The 22551-nt window shown below is 40.0% G+C and overlaps 1 long non-coding RNA gene and 1 pseudogene across 1 annotated transcript; one reads left to right on the top strand and one right to left on the bottom strand.

Annotated features, from left to right (window-relative positions):
• The first annotated feature begins 62 nt into the window (after window positions 1-62).
• Window positions 63-5536, top strand: LOC140708371 (uncharacterized). The gene is made up of 2 exons (XR_012088503.2): window positions 63-384; window positions 2805-5536. It is a non-coding gene; the product is annotated as an uncharacterized LOC140708371 (long non-coding RNA).
• A 1225-nt stretch (window positions 5537-6761) lies between these two features.
• Window positions 6762-7228, bottom strand: LOC144587158 (deleted in azoospermia-like pseudogene; annotated as a pseudogene).
• Window positions 7229-22551: the final 15323 nt, after the last annotated feature.

Raw genomic sequence — 22551 nt, 5'->3', positions numbered from 1 at the left:
TAGGTTGGAGCCTTCTGCTGATCAGAGTTATAGGGTGTAGACTCCCACTGTCGTCCGCTTGGCACAGCACCACTCCAAGTCTGATGTTCGAGGCATCCGCACAGATTGTGAACTCCTGGTTGTAGTCCGGTGCAACAAGGGCAAATCTTGAAATCCACACTCTCTTCTGATGATTGGCAGTCATGGGGTACTCTGATGTTCACTGGATGTCCTCGGATTGCCTCTTCTGCGTTAAGCCTGTTCTCGTACTGAATAGAGGCTTAATTTTTTCAGCTGTGGGAAGGTTAGGCGGTTTCTTCCACTTCTCCAGCACAGCTATGACTGCGTTCTTCCTTGAGATCTTACTGCTTCTGCCTTCCTCCTCACCAACAAATTCACCCACAGGTACTTCTTCTCATTTCTTCTCAAACTGATGAGCCATGGCTAGGTAGGGATTTGTTTAAAACGCTGACATTTCAACAACACTAGATTGAATGTTGCAAGGAAATTGTAATGTTTATTGAAAAAACAGACTGCCCATCAGATCAGTAAAGTACAAATATTTGTAAAAGCCGGGTCAAGCAACTTCAGTTCAGATCATGAAGAGCTGGCATAAATAAAAAGGTCTCCAACTTCTGGGGTTTTTGGCAAAAGACAAGAGGAAGAAAAGAGGGTTGGGGGGGATCTTAATATCTAAATTATCTGTACAGCTGTGCTTTGCTATGTTGAAAGCTACAGTTTTTAAAAATGGAAAACTAAGTTGTGTATCAGAAGAGATATTCACCTCTGCTAGAACTGACTGATCAAGTGGAAATTAATCAAAACAAGAGATAATTGAGATTTAGAACTTCCCCCTGTGGCAAACAGTTCACCTAAGCTAACTGGAAGTTGTTCTATACAGTATGTACACCAAATGAAACAATTGAGGAGTATTTTAAAACTTTATGTTTCTTGCAGGGCCCCTCTGTATGTAATATTATCACTAGAAATAGCTTGATGTACCACCTGCAGTCATTAGTTCATCAGTGTGCACGTCTATGAGTGGCTGAGCTATGTATTAATCGAGTTTTAAATGGCACCAGTGTCAGATTTATCAATTTTACATGAAAAAAGCTATAGTAATTCTGTCAACCAAACACCGATTGGAAGAAGCTACCTAGATTTTGCCTCTTGCCTGATCACCTGTCCTTGACGTTTGAACGCATGCCCTATTTTTCATGTTATTCAAAAGGTCAACAGAACTCCCACACAGAACTTTTGTTATGCAAAAGGTCAACAGCAGAATTACACACAAACACCAGCAACACCAGAACTCTTATGAATGCATGACACAGAATGAAAGAAGAGCAGACAACCCTGGGACAATTTACAATCATGATCCAACACATGCAGACAGAAAAGTAGTATGTATGCATTAAAGGGAGGGGGGGTCACTGCAATACTCAGCTTTGCAAAGCAATGTAAACCAGCAAAGCAGTTTAAGACACAGGTAGCTACAATGAAGACAGCTTTCTAGTACAGTATAATTTATCCTTAATACTGTGCCATTAAGTCAATTCTGTTTTTTAAACATTTTATTAGTTTTTCAATCTATCTGCATACAATTCGTGCTTGTTAAATATTGTGTTGCATGGGTTGCTTATAATTATTTGTTTTTTGCATCTTGGTGTCTTCTTAGTTGTCTCTTCAAAATCTAGGCATTTTTAAAATATTAAACCACTCATGTGTGTGTTTTAGTATACAATATTGGCTACTATCATAATATTGCTCTCAGAGTATACAATGTTCTCAAAAATCCTCTAGAAAAATACCTAATAAAAGTAATTCCGGTTCCAAACCTATATAGCTCTGAGGGGATTTAACTGACGAACTTTGTATTTTATACCAATAATAACTGAGTAGGTTCCTAACACATAATAGATGTTATCTAAAGAAGTTTACTATATGGATTTTCTTTACATAATTGTTTAGCCATTTCTATCTCCACATTTTCTAACATGTCTATATCAATATCATATCTAATCTTCATAGGCATCCTTGAGTCTCGAGAGACTATGGTAACATGCTCCATATCGAGAAGTGTCCTCTCCAGAGCATGAAGCCTGGGTAAAACAATATGGAGGATAGGCTGTTACCCAAGCAGCAGATCCCCCCTCTCCACGTTGCTGAAATGGTCCAATGGAAAGGCAAGAGCCAATACAACTGGTTCCAGCAACGTCGCAGGAGCTGGCAGAATGACACGAACTGCCTCCGGGACTCCGGCTCCGGATTTTGCCTCTAGGGTAATTCCCGAAGCCTTTTCCATGAGTGGATATAGCCACAAGGCAGTGGAGGTTTGAAATTGGAGTTTTCCTTCTCCGAGATGGGCTGCCTTCCATGGCTGATGAGCCCCACCTACCCGGCCTGGTCTCTAATAGTGCGGAAGTATGATCCAACCCTTAAAACTTTCCTGCCTCCCAGGTGTATGCAGTGCTGGCCAAGATTTATGGGAGTTGTAGTCCAAGAACATCTGGAAACCCAAGGCTGGGAACCACTGTTCTATTATAGTGCATGGAATTTGACATACAAGAAGTTTGACATTTGCTTTCTAGAAAATGCCCCCGCATGAGCCACTGAGGAAATGACAAAGAACCAGAAACCAACTAGACAGGGCTTCTTTTTAACTGAGAGACAGCCACCCTCCCACCTATTTTCTTTACTCTTTCATATGTAACCGTGACCACAACATTTCCCAAACGGCTGCCGAGGGCTGGGCCACACAACCCTCTCTCTACTCACTCAATATTCATTAAATACTATTTGTTTTGCCCCATCCTTATATCTAGCTTCAGTTTGCCTTTAAAACCACAGAAGAGCCTGTATTTCCTGAGAATGCTCGGCAAGTTAAATTTATCTCAGCATTTACTTCTGTCATACTATCGTAGCACCATTGAGAGTGTCCTAACCTATGGCATTCTGGCATGGTTTGGGAGTAGCTCTGTAGCGGACAAAAAAGCTCTACAGAGAACCATTAAAATTGCCCAGAATATCATCGGGCTCCAGCTACCAACCCTGGATGACATCTTCACATCCCGCTGTCTAAGGAAATCACATAGTATCCTGAGAGACTCTTCCCATCCTGCTTATAACTTTTTTGAACTGTTACCATCTGGCAGAAGATATAGAACAATTAAGACTCGGACCACACGTTTTCTGAATAGTTTTTATCCCAGAGCTATAATTACAATTAATAATGAGCTTAAAGACCACCAGCAGTGAATAATTAGTTTGACTGTGTTACTTGGCCTGCGGTGTAGATGTTTGTATTTTTAGTGGGGGACTTTTAGTGGGTGGGGAGTGTTTGGGGAATTTTATGTGTGTGCATGTGTCTGGTCTCTGGGTGTCTGTGAATTTCGTTGTATGTGTATATACTTACAATGACAATAAATTATTATTATTATTATTATTATTATTATTATTATTATTATTATTATTATTATTATTATTATTATTATTATTATTATTATTATTATTATTATTATTATTGTTATGTTATGCCTTTACCGGGTACCCTTAATGATCCCTTATTTCAGTTTATTTCCTTTTTTAAATATATTTTATTAATGATGCTTATATATTTATTAATAAAGCTTATATACTGCCCATTTAGACATAGTCTACTCTGGGCGGCTCACAAAACACAGAGTAAAAACAATATATATTGACAATTTTCAACATTTATACAATAGACAATAGCTAAAAATAGAGGAAAATAAAAGGTAAGGTAAGTGGTGACCGGAGGGAAGGCCTGTCTATATAGCCAGGTCTTATGTTGGTTTTTAAAAATGCCCAGCGAGGGAGCCAAACGGATCTTGGGGGGAGTTTGTTCCAGAGACTGAGAGCCACTGCCAAGAAGGCTCAGTGTCTTGTTCTTTCTTTCCGGGCCTCCCTCGGCGTTAGGCTCCTCAGTCACCCCTCCTGAATAGAACAGGTGATACGAGTAGATCTAGGTGGGAGGAGGCATTCCGCCAAGTATTGAGGTCCTAAACCATTTAGGGCTTTGTATGTGATTATTAAAACTTTAAAATCAACACGGAATCAAATGAGCAGCTAGTGCAATGCGTCCAGAGTGGGAGTAATATGATGGTGTTTTCTCACCCTACTAAGAAGTCTGGCCGCCGCATTCTGCACCATTTGGAGTTTCCGCATCAATCTCAAAGGTAGCCCCATGTAGAGCGCATTACAGTGGTCTAATCTTGAGATTATGAGCATAACAAATAAGCATACAAATATATATATTTTAAAATGCCACTCTGAGAAATGCAAAAATACAAAAATGGACACAAGTAGAACTAAAAATCCAGTCAAAGCAGTACAACATAAGCTTTATGGTAGACAACATGTTTCACTGTAGGTGAAAGCGTTCATCAGCTTTGGTTTCTCTCAATGAATGCTTCCCACTTTACATTTATATTACAATTTGTACACAGTTCTGTGCACATTTCACTCAATTCAAGCCTCTTTGTGTGTGACATCATTTTCATGAGTCCTTTTTTAATATACAGGACACTTATATTTCACACAATTTTGTGAATAGGACACATTTTGATAAATAGTTTTTCCTCTTCTAATGCATTTTCATGGTTACTTTCACATTTTTGAATACTTTTTTTCTTAATATACACATTTTGGAAGCATTTTGTTTTAAAACTGGAGAACTTTGTCATAAGATTTAGAGAGCAATGCACATTTTAAAAAATATATGGGCTTTTTTCATATCTGTTCAAAACAGCACAATTTCTCCCCACCTTTATTTGCATGAAAAAGATCCATGTTCTGTTATTAGCATTTTCAGAGAGGACAGGAAAGTCTCCTCTGGAGAACCAGTGCCCGTCAGTGTAGATAATGCTGAGCTAGACAAACTGATGTTCTAACTTTGTATAAGGTAACTTTCTATGATTTCAAGGGTATCAGATATAAACCTGTCAACAAGCTTGACAAAGGCTTTGAAAATCTGATACATTTTTTTGAGTGAAAGCAGCCACATCAGGTAATGTCTGAGCCCTTGGAAATGGGTAAAAACAAATGGGACAGACAACAAATCATACACCCACTAAGAATGGTGCAGACTCTGGAGCAGACAAAATAATAAGGTAAATCAGATTTGGGGCCTGCTGACCCAGGCTGTCTCTCCAACGATGGTCCATGATATACCAAGCATCTAAAATCACATTTGGGCTAAGCTAGATGAATGAGTTTCAGTTCCAGTCCTGTCTTTTTCCCCGGATGTTACCAATGAAAAATGTCCCATCACCAAATTTATTAAAAAACACCTATATGGGTATCACCTATAGAGGCCTTTACACAACCTAATATCAACTTAATTTTTAAGATATCAGGATTTATTTTAAAAAGGATGGTGAATTAAGGTCCAAAGAAGAGCTAGAGTCACAAAATATTTACATAGACTGGTGGTCCAGAGCACAGCTGGAGTCTAGATACATAAAAGACAAAATAGAAGGTTTCTACTCAGAACAAACGATGTTTGATAAGCTTTTACTAGGTTCAAAATACAAAATAGTTAAGAAAATGTATAACTATTTGATAGAAATCAAAATGCAAGATGAAATGTATAATTAAGTGGGCACAAAACATAGGGCATAATATTGATATTGATCAATGGTTGAAAATATGGCAAAATAATATAAAGCTTACAAGGTGGGCTAAATTAAGGACAATATATATAAGATGTTTTATAGGTGGCATATGACTCCAGAAAAATTGTCGAAGATGTATACAGATGTATCAAACATGGAAATGTGAAGCACATGTGGGAAGCTATTATCATATGTGGTGGTCATGTAGAGTAGCGAAACAGCATTGGAAAAGAGTACATGCTGTGTTGCAACAAATATTGCTCTGTAAGGTGCCATTAACCCCAGAACTGTTTTTATTTAGTATGATACCTGATAACATAGATAAGACAGAGGAGTATATAGTTATATACATAGTCACTGCAGCCAGAATTTTATATGCCAAAAATTGGAAAAGTCCGACGGTACCGAAACAAGAAGATCTTATAGAGAAGATAAGGGAAACAGCGGAAATGGACATTTTATCAGAAGTGATGAAGGACTGTCCTTTACAAAAGGCAACTGAAAGATGGGATTTATTCTATAAATGGATTGTGTCAATAGACATCGTATGAAGAGCATACAGTGAAATGAGAACTTAAATCTGGAAGGCAGAAAATAGTAAAAAGAGCAATCTGGAATTTTGATATGGCAATATGTATAGAATGGATGTTAGTATGTTATTGTTTCTCCTTTCCCCCCTTAACCTCAATTCCCTTTTTTCTTTCTGTCACCCCTTGTTAAAAATAAATTTTAAAAAAATCAAAAAAGAAAAATGTCCCATCATAATCTGGTTGAGGGCATTTTTCACAGAAACTTCACAGAAACACTTGAGGAAATTGCTCGCTGCCAGGAAGGTGTTTATTTAATGAATGTGTTGCTAAACAGATAAAGATGATTTTCTGCCCCGATGGACTATAGTGTTGCAGTAAATTATAAAGCAGAGTTGGGTTGCCACTTACCAAGTCTGTACAGCTTGTGATGGTGCTGAGAAGCACATCCCAGCTCTCTTCCAAGTCCCAGTTCAGTAAATATGGAGACAGACATGGGAAACATAGATAACTACCAATCTAAATCATAATTTGTAGAACAGGAATTGCAGGAATTACCAAGAATAGCAGGCTGCAGTAGGATGGTTCCACATTTCTTTTGTGGGCTATTTGCACAAGACTATGCACTATCAGCCATGGAACACTCTGCTTGGTGAATTCCTGCATCCATTTCATCACCATAATTCACTGTGGTATAAGCCAGAGGCACAATGTAATTTCTTGGCTTGCCAAGAGGCCACTGTGGATGAATCTGGTAATTGTAAGTTGGCTGATAGGCTACAGGAACTTGCTATTGAATTACTAAACCTGGGGAGCCATAAGGACATGCCTGAACATACTGTGTAACAGGACTCATCGTAGCTGGAGGCCGCATACATGTTTCTTGATTATTCCAAACACTGTGGAACTGAGGTGCGGGTGAATTAATAAGCACTGGTCTGGGTGGCACATGATAGGCACTCTTATATCAATTCCTCCCACAAAACCGGTGTTTGGCATGATTTTCCCTTCAGGAAGAACATAACCTTGACTTGTTGTCACTGTACTTTCCTCATTTGAGCTATGTGTTTCCTGTGGAGCAGACATGGTACCACCCGTGAGGGCCAAGTCTCTGCTCCCGAAAATTCTGGAACGGGCTTCCCCTCTTTCAAATAAAACAACCCGCCCTCGAACCACAAGCACACCCTTAAAACCACCGCTGGTCTCGAAAGCAGGAGAACTCCTTATATATAAGATATGCCCCTTTACAATTCCAGAAGTTAAGCATATACAGTGGTGCCTCGCTTAGCGAGCGCACCGTACAACGACGAATCCGTATAGCGATCCCCTTTTTCGGGATCGCTATACGGAGCACCCAATCGCCGCACCTCGCTTTGCGACGATTGGGGCGTCCGGCGGCCATTTTGGAGCCGCCGATCAGCTGATCGGCGGCTCCAAAATGGGCGCCGGAGGACCCGAAATGGCCCCGCGCTGTGTTTTCACGCCCTCGGCAAGCAACGGGAGGGCGCGAAAACGCGGCGCGGGGCCATTTCAGGTCCGTTTTGAAGCCGCAAAACAGCTGTTTTGCGGCTTCAAAACGGCCGCGGGCAACCCGAAATGGCCCCGCACGGCGTTTTCGCGCCCTCCCCTCGCTTGCCAAGGGCGCGAAAACGCGGCGCGGGGCCATTTCGGGTCCGTTTTGAAGCCGCAAAACAGCTGTTTTGCGGCTTCAAAATGACCCGAAATGGCCCCCCGCGGCGTTTTCGCGCCCTCGGCAAGCGAGGGGAGGGCGCGAAAATGGCTGCCCGGGGCCAGGAAACTTCTCTAAGTGGGAAGTTTAGGGCTGATTTGGAACGCATTAAATGAAGTTTAATGCGTTCCAATGGCTTTTTACTTCCCGCTTAGCGAAGATTTCGTATAGCGAAGGTTAATCCGGAACGGATTAACCTCGCTATACGGGGCACCACTGTACATGCTTCCAATGTTGAGGGCCACCTTAATATTTTTCCCTTTTTCATCTTTCTAAGTAACTCCTTCTCTTATTTGTTTTTTCCCAATTCTTGCTTCTATCTCTCTATACATTCTGCTGTCCCTTGTGTCATCTGAAAACATTTTATACACTTGATCTATCTTCAATAGATGTTCCAGGCTATTTTTAATTGATTCTGCTATTTTTCTCCCCTTATCTTCCCTTAATACAGCTAAAATTATCCTCGGCTCAAGGGTTAGAATCTCCTAATTTTTTTCCCTCTGATTTCCTTCAGCCCTTCTTTTGGTTGGCATACATCGTCCACCACCCTTACATTTCCTTGTTCCTTATTCCCTGTCTCCTGTTGAATATAGTCCTTCTTTAATTGCTCCTTGAATGATTTCACCTCTTCGTTATGGGATCTCACTATTTCTAAGATTGCTTGAAGGGCAGATTTTGTTTCATCCTAACATTTCCTTTCTTGTAGCATTATGTCCCAATATGCCAAGTACTTCTATTTCAAGTAAAAGATGTCCAGTAGCTTAGAGCAGTCAGTCCAGTTCCATCAATAATTACTTCAATAAGTCCACTTTAGTAAATTGATCACCTTTAGGGTTAGTTTGATTCCAGTCTCTGACGTAAGTTGACAGCCCCATTCACTCAATATTTGTATTAGACTTTCCAAAGTTAATTGTCTTTGTTTTAGTCAGTTCTCAGGGGGAAAAAGGAAAGTCAAAACAGTATTTCCAATTTTGAGTATTCAAGGTCACGTTCTGGGCTTTTTGCCAACACTGTAGATAGCCATAACAGTTTAACTCCCAGTTGTTTGGTGAAAATAATTTTAAGAGGAAAATTTCTTACATTTAACGCCAAAGTAATACCAAACTTCCTTCCTTGTAGTATAGTTGTTTAATTAATGTCCAGTTTATTTTCTTTGCGTCTCTTGCATATCTTTCCCCTTCTCCAGATCCACCGCTGCTCAATTTAGTGGTGGGGCTAAGAGACGCTCTTTTTCTGTAAAAGGGATTGTTCCATTCAGGGATAGTCATAGAGCAGTATAGTTAAGATTTTGTATCTCACCCAGTGGTAACAACAATGTTAAATTGGCTGATTTATCGCTTCTTCTTTTGCCGGCTGCCAATGACTTGCAAGCCAGCTAATTTAGTTGCTAGGTTCAACCCACTTGATTGAGGAGTTTCCTGGATCAAACATGGGTAACTGCATCCCCCCCCGGCGATCAACAGGTTTCTTCCCCATTTCACCACCACTTTCGGATGGTTTTAACCCCCTGTGGGGGTCCCAAACAGGTCAGAATTCAGCCCAGGGGACAGAGCTCCATCCTCCTCCTGCTGTCTCATCACAGTGTCAAGCTGGAGGTTCCGCCATTAAGTCATTTCTGATGGCAAACCTCCCAGAAGTTTCTAGACACAAAGTAGTTGGAAGCAGTTTGCCAGTCCTTGTTTCTGATGATGTCCTGGGACTGTGGAGTGTCACTCAAGTGACACAACATTTAATCTCATCAGCTATATGTGCTGCTGGTGATCTCAGCTGAGCTATCTTTCAGGATGCACAGTAGGAATTCAAACTCCCAGCCCCTGCTGGGACTCCATTGGGACTCCACTGAGCTATGCCTACCGACAAATTTAACTTAATTCCGACATATGACAAAATGGAGGACTGTTAGATTTAATCAAATTCAAGTTCAACAGAATGTATATGTCTCTATACATGCATATATCTGTGAAGGGTTACACAGAGGGGTCCTCTCACCACTCAGTCACCCAGCCCTTCTTCTGCCTGGATGGGTTACATCCAGGACGCACAGCTTACTGATGATGAGGAAATGCCTCCTCTGGCCTGCTCTTTCCCAAGCACACACTGAGCTTCTTTCTCCAGGGCGCTTCAGGGAAAATACAAGCAGGTGGTTGCTTCTGGTTGCAAACCAACCCTGCATAAAACTCAAAACGAACCCAAAATGGTCTTACAGTCACTGAGTGTCGCAGTCAGTTTAGTGCCCTTACAGCTGCCTGAATGATTACAGCTTGAGTAAAATTTTATGAGTTTATTAAAAAAGCAAAAGTAGTAAAGCATAACAGCTTGACAAAAAAAATCAAATGATTCAACAGCGAATACTGTTGCATTATCAGGTAGCATACATGGAATTACAGAGCTCAAGGCATAGTAGGACTTTTCCCACAGAAAAACAAGGGAGACTAGTGTAAAGCTGAGCGATGCTTATAAGCTCATACAGAATTTTTTTATAGGAAGTAACATGAAGCATAGTGTGAATAGCCTAACCCGTTGTTCCATTATGATGATGATTTAATTCTAACTAATTTTAGGAGAGGTGGCCGCAATTGCCTGTACAAGCATTTACAAGTTTTCATCTTGTTTTGTTTCATTTCTTTGGCTTTTGCCTGATATAATACAACTAACTATTTGGCCTTCCTTAGATCCCCTTATCCTTGGTCCTGAGGGTTCCACCAATCACATTAATTCTTCTAATTGACGCTCGCTCGCTGTACCAGCCAAGTTCTTTTTATTGGCTTCATTCCAGGTGCAACAAGGACTCATAAACCAGACTCCATCTCTCCCTCCCCCCCAATCAAGGTCATGATGCCTTCTCCAACTTTGTTATCTCAAGATCGCTCTGCAGTTCTTCCCCTGTTCTCAAAATATTTGAGCTTGGCTGTTTCAGCTGAGACATTTTTCAGGTTTTAAAAACTTGATATTAACTCCATAGCTGATGATTCCTGCACAACATATATCACCCTTGGCAACGGATTCTATGGCCCTCTTTTTTAGATGCTAAAAAAATCTCCCTGGTAAGTTCCAGTGAAGAAGCAGTGGAATGGAAAGTCTCTGTTGGAAGCAGCTACTAGAGGTCTACCTGGTACGGCTGCAGTAGAGCTCAGGCGTCAATCATGATAACGGTTAAGCCCTGGAAAGGGGGAATAGTCTGTGTCCAATGGCATAACATGACTGCAAGAAGGGTGTTGAGTAGGTCAGTCCATCAAAGAGTTATTAGTGTTATCTGGAAAAATATCAGTGTTTTTTTAAAATAATAATAAAAAATTGAAGTTTCCCTGTTGAACAAGCCCCTGCAAGAATGTTCTGGAGTTACATTGTGGTAGTAATTTTGAAAGCATGAGAGAAGGAGGTGGCCAGAAACAAGGCTCAGTTTTTTGTACAGAACAGATTCTGTGTGTTAAAGGGTAAATCCCCAGTGGTCATGATGAGATGAGATTTTGGAGACTGTAGACTGAGGCAATTACCTTCTATGTGGATTAGGAGTTTGCCTTCAAAACAGCAACCAGGACTGGGCTCAAGGGGAATCTTGTGGAGGAAGACAACTGATTGAACCAAGGAGTCTGATTCCCTTAAGGGCAAGACCTGTATATTGGTCAGTGCTGCGTGCTTGGAGCTGGCATTTCTTTATCCCACTTTTTCAGAGTGTCAGATGAGTGGGAGTGCTGCCTGTTGACCCCAAATCTGCTAGGTGACTGTTGGATGTGCACCTGGCCCATTGGTGCCAAACCTAGTATTGATTCTAACTCTGACATTCACACAAGTTCTAAAGTCTTATCTGGGCAACTCAGGACAGGCTGAGCCATTCATTGCACATGGTGGTTTAGAATAAATGAAGATTGGGGCTCTCTGTGGTGGAGGTTCAGCTGCAGTGGCAGATGTATGAATAGGCTCTTCCCAGGCGAAACCCTTTACATGAGAACACAGGCAGCCCTTGCGGTTCTCAACAATCTGACTCTACAAAAAAGACTAAAGGCCATTAGATGGTGGGATTTTGCCTCTGCAGACAAGACACCTGAGAGGCTTTGGTAGGAACAATAAAGAAATTGTGATAATTCAAACAAAGATAAAGCAACAAAATAAGAGACAATGAAAATAGAGGGTGAATGGAAAGGAAGATTTCAGTAGGGAACCCTGTTAAATATGGAAAAGGCTTGTGGTGGCACCTTAAAGATTAACTGCTATATTTTAATGTCAGTTTTTGTGGACGAGTTGATTTCCTCAGACATAAGAATGGGACTACATGGCAAATATTTATACATTTAAATGTATAAATGTTTACATAAATTTAAATATATAAATATTTGCCATGTAGTCCCACTCTTACGTCTGAGGAAGTAGACTTGTCCATGAAGGCTTACATTAATATATAGCAGTCCTTAAGGTGCCACATTTTTGTCATCTTTATTTTTTTTTCTTTTGTTTTTACCTAAATGCCTTGTGTTGAAGATTTGGTATGCATGGAATGAAGTCAGTTCCCACATGACTAGAGCCAATAGCATTAGAAGCTCACCAAGAGAGGTATTTGGATCTCTTTTACATTCCGGAAAAGCAGTGGTTGGGATTCAGTGGGAAGACCTGTGCCTTAAAACCATTTTTACTGACTCTGTCAAGAATGGGAAACGGTGAATGATCACTGGGTGGGGAAGCAATAATGAATGTAATCCGAGAAAGGTGGGATAAATGCAGACCCCAGTAATATCAGTGGCATTTTGAGGGTGGTAAAGTGCTGCAAGAGGAATGTGCAACAAAATGTTGCAGTATGCTCAAGGTTCCAAAAGCCAGCCTCCTCCCTTCAGAACAACCTATTCTTCTGTCTATCTGCCTGTCTTTATTTTTTTTCTTCTGCAACAGTCAATTAGCCTTTCATTGTATACATTTATTCTTAATTGGACTGTTCTGGGCATTTGCCCTTATACTGTAATGTAAAATTCTAAAGCTTTTTTGCACTTGTTGTCATGATCACATGCTATCAAGTTATTTGTGACTTACGGTGACCTTATAAATGAATAACCTCAAAAATGTCCTGCTCAGTTCTTGTAAACCCAAGGTTGCGGCTTCCTTTATGGAGTCAGACCATCCTTTGGAACTTAGCACTCCCTTTTTCAGGGCCTACCCCATGCTTGACATCTACAAGAATGGGTTTGCTACAGAGATGGGCACGAACCGCAGTTCAGCAGTTCAGCGCTGTGCCTGCAGAGGTGCTGTATGCGTGCTATGCACTCCCCTCTCCCACCTACTCAAAGGTTTCCCTGGTCCACCTCCTTGTTTGAGTGGGCAGCTACTGGAGGAGGCAGAGGAGGGAAGCGTCTCTTGGGATGGGTGAGTCGGCAATTACACTGAGGACATCCAGAGGGAAGCGCAAATCATTCAAGGAATGGGCACAGAGGAGGTGGGAAAGGGAAGGGGAGTGTACAGCATTTGTGTAACACCTGTGCAGGTATGGCACTGAACTGGACCAAACCACCAAACTACAGCTCGTGCCCATCTCTAGTTTGCTATTTATATTTAATATTACTGCTACTAATATATGCAATTATTTCACTTAAATTTTTAACCGCAAAGCATGTGCAAAGATAACACACAGGGAGGAATTTTACTTTTGAGTTTTTATCTTTGCAGTGAATATTCTTTAGGGCACCTATTCAATTATATGTAAAGTATGGTGCCACTGGAGGGAGGTTTATATGCACATTTCAGTATTTGTACAGATGGTCATAATAAGCATCCAGTTTGTACAGCAGCTTTAGATGTTAATCCTTGTTAATAATATTTCATTACTGTGTCTTCTTGTGGTAATATGCATATGGAAGAACAACATCCAAATCTGGGAGCATTTCATATAAGCTTTTAGAAGTCTTGAGAAACACTCTGAGAAATTCGGCATATTCACTTGTTTTTATTTCTCCTGATTCAGGCAAGCTGTAAATAAACACCTCTCAAAGCTGAAGAACTGTACATCTTTCTATTTTGACATTTATTCAGTAACATTGGTAGATGTTGGCCATGGTCCTAGACATATGTCTTGGAGATATCTAGCAGCAATATCAAGCCATAAACACCAGCTGCACTATAACTTAGTAGAATTGAAACTAGTCTCAGCAGTTTATACATTTGGCATTTCAGAGATGTAAGCGTGCACCTAAGCAGAGCCAAGCCAAAAAGTTTAGTGTTTCAACAGAAACGCCATAATGGAGCTACTTATTTTGATATTATAGAGATAGCCAACTTATCACTAGGTGGTTTGCAGTTCTGTTCAGGGTATTCTGAACCACCAAAACAACAGATGGCTAGTGATTAAATCCAATTGGTAGCTTTAAGGACTGTAGACCTGTTAAATCAATGGGATTTACATAAGTGTTGATTTAATAAAATTTAATAAAATTATACATTTATTTGCTGCTAAGACAGAGGTTAGCGAGGAGGAAGTGGATCCAGTATACATCTCTAATTTCAACCTAGGTTGGACTTTGGACCTTAAAGGCTGTACACAAGACTATAAGAACTTCTGTTTCACCCAATCTAGCATCAGACCTGCGTTTAGCTGATAATAACATAATACTGTACATGCTTCTGCTGATCCCCCTGCTAAGGCAATAAAGCAGAATGAGCGGAAGTTTAAACCTCAGCCAGACTCTCTTCAATGTTTTACTGAGATAGCAGTTGATGAGATCGACCCTGCCATCCAAAGAATAATAACTGACAAAAGAGAAAACTTACAGACAGAGGCTCCTTCTCCACTGTAAAAGACAAATACCAGTTCTAAAGATACTGGGTTGAGGAGTTTTTTTCAAAAACAGCTCACTGAACTAGCTTGTCGCAACCAAGTAGAGGGGTCATCCTCAAATTATCAGTTATCGTTCGTACAACCAGAGGAGCTGGATTACAATACAGCCATATTGCATGGCTGTCTGCTTACAGTGTAAAAAGAGCTAGCCTATCTCCCTTTTTCTTTTTTTTTTTCCTCCTTTTTCTTCTTTTCTTCCTTTCCTGTCTTGGACTCTGGGATTAATCTGGATTTTACCTTAGTTTATTTTAATGTTATATATAAACCACCCAGAGTAGACACGTTCTAGATGGGCTGCATATATATCTAATAAATATATTAATTAACAAATCCACTTCATTCAGTGGGTCTGCTTTAGGTGGGTCTAACAGTTGAACGTAATCCTATGACTGAAGTTTGGGAAAAGACCTGGAGGAGTTAGGGATTTACAGTGGGGTCTTGACTTGAGAACTTAATCCGTATTGGAAGGCGGTTCTCAAGTCAAAAAGTTCTCAAGTCAAATCTGCATTTCCCATAGGAATGCATTGAAAACCATTTGATCCGTATCTGCTCTTTTCTGTCCATAGAAACTAATGGGAAGCTGCTATTCCGCCTTCGACCACTAGAGGGGGATATTTTGTTTCTTTTTTTCTTAGGTCAAGAAAGGTTCAGGGAAGGCAGAGAAAATACAGTCCAGGCAGTACAGTACCACGCAGTCCGAAGACTGTCTCCCAATCCACTCTCTAAACGCTGGGAGGAGTGAGGAAGCAGACAGGCACCCTTTTCACTGGCCAACAGTTAACTGAAAGTTCAGATTTTGCACTTTCCCTGCCTCCCACGTGGTTTTTTTTAGTTCTTAACTCAAATCTAAGTACTTAAGTCAAGTCAATATTTTCCTATGAGAGCGGTTCTTAAGTCAAAATGTTCTTAACTCGAGCCGTTCTTAAGTCAAGACCCCACTGTAATCCAGGCCAGCTTTTCACAGGCTTTCCATGAAGCTAACTCTGGAGTATTCTCTTCAAGATTTATGGCTTGCAAATATATTTTATAGACCAGATGTGCATGAAAAGCCAAGGTCACTAAGCTGCATGATGTTATGTAGCTTAAAATTTGTATTTCATAAAAACAGAGACCATGATTATATAATGGATGGACAGATATGTGTTACTCAGAAACAACTTCTTATTACTGGCTTGGTCTCAATGTAATGGTTTCCTTAAAACAAAAGAATAATCATGGGTGGACACTGCAGTACAAAATCTGTATAGATTTAACATAGAAGACTTCTGGCAAAAGCCTAGACTTCTAACATGGAAGAAGACTGTCACTTAAGAAGAGGCACTTAGCAAATCTTGGTTCCTGTTGCGATCTCCAGTCTACTACACACTGTCAAGGGGCAGAGGACCACCAGGCTTCTAATCACATTGCTCTTTAGTTGCCAAAGTCTGCCAAGGAATGGCAAGGGACAATTACCATGGCTGTTCGCGCGTGCGTGCATGTGTGTGTGTAGACTCTGCAATTAGCTTGACATCCTATTACCACATTCATTCTTTGAACAGTCTCCCCCCCAGTCACAGGACATCTTGATCTTATAATCCTGAAAGCCCTCCATCACTGTGAAGAACTTGTGAAGAGAATGGGCTGAGGGCCAGCAGAGTGCTTGGAAGATCAGTTGGTCTTCTATTTATGTCACTAGCACTTCAACACCCGCTGAATGTTTTGTCTGGCTCTGAAGAATTAGTACTACTGATTAAGCCATTTGGAGCCCCTGATCTGTTGTACATAATACCTAAGTGTCATACAACACATGCTACCTATTGTGCCTTTGCACACTGAATTCAATATTATTGATTGACAGGAGCTGGCATGAAAGTGTACTAATTTCATTTGTTGCTATTTAGACTCCAGTTAAACCAATCTTGAAGGATAGCTTCCATGTGGAATCCCTTTCAAGTAGCTGATCATGTGTTTGAAGTACTTTTGCATTCCTGTGATTTAATTCTATTCCTCTTTTTTGTGAAAGACAAATAATGAAAAGCTTCACAAGGGTCTGGCTAGAGTTAGCTGTTCATGGGTCTTCAACATGCTTTATATATTCAAAACAAAGGGCCATGTCAGTGTGAAGCATTATTATTGTAATTCTATTTCCATCTTCCCCTGCTAGAATCAAAGATGCAGAAGTCATTTGGGCTGGAATTCCAAAGTAGCTCTCCCAGCTGTCTAGCTTTCCTCGTGTTATGAATTATGCAGACTGCATAATAGAAACTAAGTCTTAGATGGATTGCATTTACCTGTCACTGGCTGCTGATATTTACTAGCAACATGCATAGCCTTTTTAAAACCTTTCCTCTAAAATGGCAGACTGGTGTGTGATTAAAAACTATTAAAGACAGAGCAACAGCAACTGACTCATAAGCCTAAAATCAGATGTTATGATAAATCTGTAATTAGAACACATGACGAATCTTTGAAAAATTAATAGCAGTTTGTTGGGGGATTTTTTTCAGGACCACAATATATATTTGTAAAGCTCTATAAAGCTGTCACCAACTGAAGGACGACACACAGATGACAATATTGGCTTTGTTTGTCTCAGCCTTATGAGAGAGACTGTTACAGTCTCCATATCCAAATTACAGATGGGATGTAGATAAGGCTGAGGTGTAGATATCCTAAAACGAGCCAGACAATAGATCCAAAGATTGTAGATGAAGCAGGATTTAAAGTTAAGCCTCTTTGGTCTAAGGCTGAACACATATCATTAGTTCATATTGGCTAATATTATTTCTCTGGGTGAACACATGGCCTTCTAATCTTCCCAGACTTGTGAAAGAGCAATATGGTAACAAATACACACCATTTTCCCCTTATCCAAGTCTTCTGATTCTACATCTGAACACTGATGTAATTGTATTAGCAAGGTTATACAATAGGCTCTTGAGTCCCTTCATGAGAATATATTAAAACTATACTTCCCTTTATAAACAATGTTTATATGACACATATCAACAGCCTTCTAGGTTTCACTTGCAGATTTTAAGTATTCTTAAATCATATTTATTTTTATTTTTACTACAAGCTCTTCATTTCCCCAAGATAGTATCCTCTGCAGACATTGGGCAAGTACATACTTTCAACTTGTGACCATTATATAAGTAATAGGATTATCATACTGCCTGGTGTGATAAGATGCACTGATCTGTGATCACATATGTTATGCAGATGTCATATATTCAATTTACCAAGTGTTTGAAGTACTAAGCACATCCATTCAAGCTGCAGCTTTCATGTAAACAGCCACAATCCAACAATGGCTTTAAATTTACTTGACTCTGTGTTGGATTATACGCAATAAACTCATCCTGCTGATACCAGATTTATATAGGATTTAGGCCATGGAAAAGTCCTTGCTCATCAAAGTGTCTCACAGATTCCCAGTTACTATTGAAATTAATCTATTAACTATTGAAGTTAATCATTTGCATTTAACATAATTTGCCAGTTATGTACTCATTTGAACCACTGGCCTCTGGTATGTTAACACTGCAAGCATGTACCCTGTATAAATAAGTACAATTATATGCTACTAGGTATACATACAATGGGTAGGAACCTTATCCGTGTTCATATTCCTTTAGTTAACAGACCATTATTAATTAGGATTGAATAAACAGAACCCATTAATGTGTACTTTTCTAATGTCCTGAGCTATGGAAACACCAAAAAAAGCCTGCCCCTTTGATGTTTGCATTGGAATAAAATCTGTTTCCTTTCTGAAGGTGTAGAATTAGAACTTGGCCATGTTACCCATTGCATGATAGTGTGTGTTTTATGTGTTCTGTTTTTTTCTTTTCACATCCACTCGAACTGTTGACAGAATTTCAAAAGTCCTCTCCCTCCTACTCTTTGACCTTGTTGTGGATCTTGGCTGCCTTCATGAACTATTGTAAGCACAGTCAACTCCAGGAGGACCTCCTTTTCTTTATTTGCAGCTTGTTTGGCTCCCAAATCTCCCAGGTCACCATAGGAATCTAATGAGGAACACCAAGTCCTCCGGAAGCCTAAATGAGGCCCTCTCCTTGTTTGAGGAAGGGGGTCAGAATATGTTAATATAAAGAATGGCATGTAAAAATAGTTTTGCTATTGGTCAAATGCATAACAATCATGCACCTTTGGCTGAGGTAAGGCTGCCCTGTGAGGTGAGGCCCATGCCAAATAGCTGTTCTGCCTGCCCCCCTCCTCAAGCTTGGAAAGACACATTGGATCCTTGGATAGTGTAAACAATGCCAAAATAAAGAAAAACGCTGTTGTGAAAATTCTTTTTATATAATGTCTGGGGAGAAAGGTAAAGCAATCCCTTTGTTTAATCAAAGCTCAAAGACAGATTCTGATCTCTTAAGCAAAACAAGAAAAGCAAAGAACAATATAAGAAAATAGGATACATTTTCAATGCATTTTTGCTTGCTTACTTGCTTTTCTTGGTTTTGGGGAAGAGGGCTTTGTCTTTGTGTGTGTGTGTGTGTGTGTTTGTGTGTGTGTCTATTTTGCTGTTTTCCTCTATGTTGGTACATTCCCTGTTAATTTAAAATTTGTTATATGGTTAATTTATTATGTGTTTATTCTTTTAAAGATGTATATTTTGGTTGGCTTTTGGAGGTTATTCTGTCTGCCTCTGTGGTAGTATGCCAGTGTGCCACTGGGCTGCGTGAACATGATAAACTGAAAATGTAAACTAGTGCTTGTGTAGGTGTGATAATGGCATTTCTTTCTTATATACTGATGCCTGCTTTTGGAGTAAATTGATTCTCTGTCGCCTTGCCTCTCCACTTTTTGGAGTAGTTCTTCATGGTTCTTTAGGGCTTGATTTGGACTATTGCCGGGAAACAAGAATGGGGAAACCTGAAGCAAATGACCTGAAAAAGACCAGGTGGGGTTTCTCTTTCATTAAAGATATAGGCCAATAGTTTCAGTGTATTCCTGGGTTCACCATTAAGAATGATGACAGGTTTGGTGGTCACCAGGAGTGTCTCAGCTAGTTTGACAGGTGCCTTTTGAAAATGCCTCATCTACCCAAGATGACATATGCATTGATCATAACCTGTTTGGAATGCTACAGCATGCTGTATGTTGAGATGCCTTTGACAAATGCCAAGAAACTTCATATTGTCCAAAATGCTAATACCACATTGTTGATGAGGAATGTTACAGAGATGGTGTGACTCCTTTACTATGACAGCCAACTTCACTAGCTTTCAGCATGTTTTGGAGCACAATTCAAAATGCTGGTCATGCCCTAGAGAACCCTGCATAGTGTGGATCTGTTTGAAATACAACATTCTTCTTGATTTTAAGATCTTTGCGGAAGACCCTTCCTTCAATACCACGACTATCAGGTGTGTCTAATGACAAGGCTTGTCCAATATTTATACCTGGACTCTGGAACTTCCTGCCAAGGAAGACGAAACTAATTCTTTCTCTTCCTCGCTGTTCTTCAGTGGGCAAGCAGACATGTCTATCCAGGTAGCCCTTCAACAAGTAATCTAGTCTATTGCAGAAGGAAGTTTAGGTGTTTGGGTAGTGACTATATCTTTTCTTGTTGTTGTTTTGATCGGCTTTGCCAGTGTTGTACCAAGAATGCATGTTTCCCAGAACTATATAGGGCAGTGTTTCTCTGGATTATGGACAGGTAACATTCTTTTCCTGCAGTGAAGACTACAGTTTTAAAGAATTAAGACTAAAATACTCATAACATGAAGTTTACTTTTGTTATTCTTAGTGTAATATAAGTGCAATAAAATTAGAGGGAATAAACTAGAGGGAACAGAATTTAAAAATGGCGATATTATAAAATCATTATTGAATGATGAAAATTATAAATACTTTGGAATACTTGAAGCAGATAATATCCTGCACACAAGAGTTAAAGAACTGACAGAAAGGGAATATATTCAAAGACTGCAGAAAATCTTAAAATCAAAATTGAATGGTGGAAATAGGGTCAAAGTCATAAGGGGTTTCTAATCCAGGCAGAGTTTTTGTGTGTGTCTGTGTGTAGTTTTATTTATATTCAGGAAGAGAATCCTGACAACAATTTTCACAAAGTAGTCCCATTTTCTCTAGTTTTCCAGAAGCTGTTACACAGATTTTTGCAAACAGGATAATGCAGTACTGTAGCTTGTCAGTTTCTATTTCCACTCACAGAACCTGTTTTCCATACAGGAAAAGTGACTGCTTCCTTTTTTTCATCCTTTCATCTGTACACTGGATGAAAGTATGACAAATGACCGCGTGGAAAGGCTGTAAAAATAAATTTTTCATGCCCCTCAGCACTCCTTCCCTAAATCCCTGTTCATGAAGCCGATTGCAGAAGGACCTCATCAGATATCCGATGGCTGTAACTACAGTCTAAAGACATGGGCATATTCACCTCTGTTAAAGGGCTCAGTGGATCTGAATACAAAGACATAGATTGGGTAAATTTCACAACAAATCATGACAACATCATACCTGGTTTAATTTCTGCATTAAAGGCACTATGAACATGAAGCTGATCATCCAGAACACGTCTCATAAATTGTAATCACATATGTATTGTAAAAAAGTGCTGCAACGCATTTCTAAGAAGAGGGAAGGGAAGAGAAGGACTTCAGTGACCAATATTCAAAATACAGATGATATATGTTGCATTACTGTCACAAAAATAAAAATTTACTAAAAAATAAAAATAAAATAGTTAAAAATTCCGAGCAGCCTAAGAAGAGGGATAGTAGCTATTCACCTATGGATACACGGCTGCCGATCATAGGATCAATACAGCACTTGTGTCTTTGTACACCATCCAAAGGCAAAGGTTGGTGACCCCTCTTAGACCACTAAAAATCACAAACAGATTCTAGCTTTCAACCCTTACAGAACTACAGAAGGGGAGACCGGCTTGACTCCGCAACGAGACAGCAGCACGAGGACAGGGCTCTGTTCCCTGGGCTGAATTCTGACCTGTTTGGGACACCCCAGGATGTCGAAACCACCCCGAAGAGGTGGTGAACTGGGGGGAAGCCTGTTGATCACGGGGGGGGACGCCGGTCATCCCCGTTTGATCCAGGAAACTCCCCAATCAGCCAATGGGCAGAAACAAGCAGCTAGGAAGTTGCTTGCAAGTCGTTGGCAGCCGGCAATAAGAGAAGCAACAATCAGCTATTCAACATCAGTGTTATTATTGGGTGTGATATATTTTTACAACTAACTGCTTATGATTACCCCTGGAGAAGAAAATAATTTGAATATTAATGGAACTAAGTACTCATTTAAATACATTTAAAATATATTTTAAGAATATTATAATTTGGCGTTATAAATCTTAAGAAACTTTTCTCGTAAGCTATTATCAGTCAAGCAGCAAGTCTGGAGTTATTATCTTATGTTTTGGCTATCTGAAGTCTTTTGGCATAATGCCCAGAACGACCTTGAGCACTCTACTACTGTTAAAGCTTGGAAACCTGTTTTTTAAAATTTCCTTTTGATTTTTTCATGCCTGGCTGGAACATAGACAAATTAACCCTAAAGTGGATCTTTTTAAATTGTACTTTGGGAATCAGTATATTGGGCCAGAGTGAACTTTTTGGAACCACCTCCAGGGACTTGGAATTTCAGTTTTGGCCGATGCAGAATTGCGGGAACTATACCAGGACATGGATACAAACACTGAATCCGACTGCGAAATTTGGGGGGCTTGAACCTTGGTTTAAGCCTATTTGGCCAAAGTAGATCCTTTGAAGCTGCCCCGGGAGCTGGAAGTGTTTGTGTTTGACTAGCTGGTGTAAACCTGTGGGAATTAGTCCATCAGGCCACGGATATAACCATTGCATTGTACCTTGGTACTTTGGGGGT

This window comes from Pogona vitticeps, chromosome 1, assembly GCF_051106095.1.
Source record: "Pogona vitticeps strain Pit_001003342236 chromosome 1, PviZW2.1, whole genome shotgun sequence".
In the NCBI taxonomy this organism is placed as follows: Eukaryota; Metazoa; Chordata; class Lepidosauria; order Squamata; family Agamidae; genus Pogona; species Pogona vitticeps.
Note: the sequence above shows the minus strand (reverse complement) of the source record. Positions and strands in the feature narration are given on the sequence as shown.